The sequence below is a fragment of the Alligator sinensis genome, unplaced genomic scaffold (assembly GCF_000455745.1).
Source record: "Alligator sinensis unplaced genomic scaffold, ASM45574v1 scaffold1779_1, whole genome shotgun sequence".
In the NCBI taxonomy this organism is placed as follows: domain Eukaryota; kingdom Metazoa; phylum Chordata; order Crocodylia; family Alligatoridae; genus Alligator; species Alligator sinensis.
The window spans coordinates 352,711-354,040 of record NW_005843117.1 but is presented as its reverse complement, the minus strand read 5'-3'; positions in this window follow the sequence as shown (position 1 = coordinate 354,040).

The window sequence follows — 1,330 nt, the reverse complement described above, 5'->3', positions numbered from 1 at the left end:
AGGTTAGATAGGCGTCGAGCTGGTGTCATCTAACCCCAGCCCTCTTTCCTGCCTATGCAGGGGGTCGGACTTGATGGTCTATTGAGGTCCCTTCCGACCCTAACATCTATGAATCTATGACCCCCAGTGTAGGAGCCATCACCATTTCTCTTGGAAGTTGGTTCCAGATCCTAGTCACCCTGACTGTTATGTAGCACCTCCTGATATGTAGCCTGAATCTACCCTCTGCCAGCTTGTGACTGTTATTTCTTGTCACTCCTGGTAGTTCTCGGGGGAACAGGGACTCTCCCAATGCCTGCTGGTCTCCCCTGACTAGTTTGTAAATGGCCACTAGATCCCCCCCTCAGCCTTTTCTTGTGGAGGGTGGACAGATTCATGTCCCTTATCCTCTCCTCTTAGGGCCTGCCCTGCTGACTCCTAATCATGCAGGTGGCCCTCCTCTGGACCCTCTCCATGTTGTCCACATCCCTCCTGAAGTGCGGCGCCCAGAACTTGATGCAGTACTCCAACTGTGTCTTGACCAGTGTTGCATAGAAGGGGAGGATCACCTCCTTGGACCTGCTTGAGATGCATCTGTGGATGCATGACAAGGTGCGGTTGGCCTACCTGACCACGTCCCCACACTGTTGGCCCATGTTCATTTTGGCATCGATAATGACTCCAAGTTCCTTTTCTCCCTCTGCAGTGACAAGAAGGGAGTTTCCCAGCCTGTAGGTCTGCTGCTGGTTCCTCCTCCCCAGGTGCAGTACCTTGCACTTGTCAGTGTTGAAACCCATCCTGTTCTTATCCGCCCACCCCTGTAACCTGTCCAGGTCCAATTGCAGCCTATTCCTCCCTTCTAGCATGCCCACTTCTGCCCACATCTTAGTGTCTTCTGATAATTTGAACAGGGTGCTTTTTACACCCCTGTCCAAGTCACTGATGAAGATGTTGAACAGTGCGGGCCCGAGGACCGAGTCCAGTGGAACCCCACTGCCCACATACCTCCAGGTTGAAAATGACCTATCCACCACCACTGTCTGGGTGCGGCCTTCCAGCCAACCAGTGACCCATTTGACTGTAGGTGTCAACGCCACAGTCCCCTAGTTTTTTTAATGAGAATGGGGTGAGAGACAGTGTTGAAGGCCTTCCTAAATTCCAGAAAGACGACACCCACTGTTACACCTATGTCTAAGGATTTTGTGACCTGGTCATAGAAGGCCACCAGGTTGGTCTGACAGGACCTGCCTCTAATGAACCCGTGTTGGTTGCCCCTAAGCATAATCTCCCCTGCTGGCCCCTCACGGACATGCGCCAGGATAACTCTCTCAAAAAGTTCACCCAGGACCAT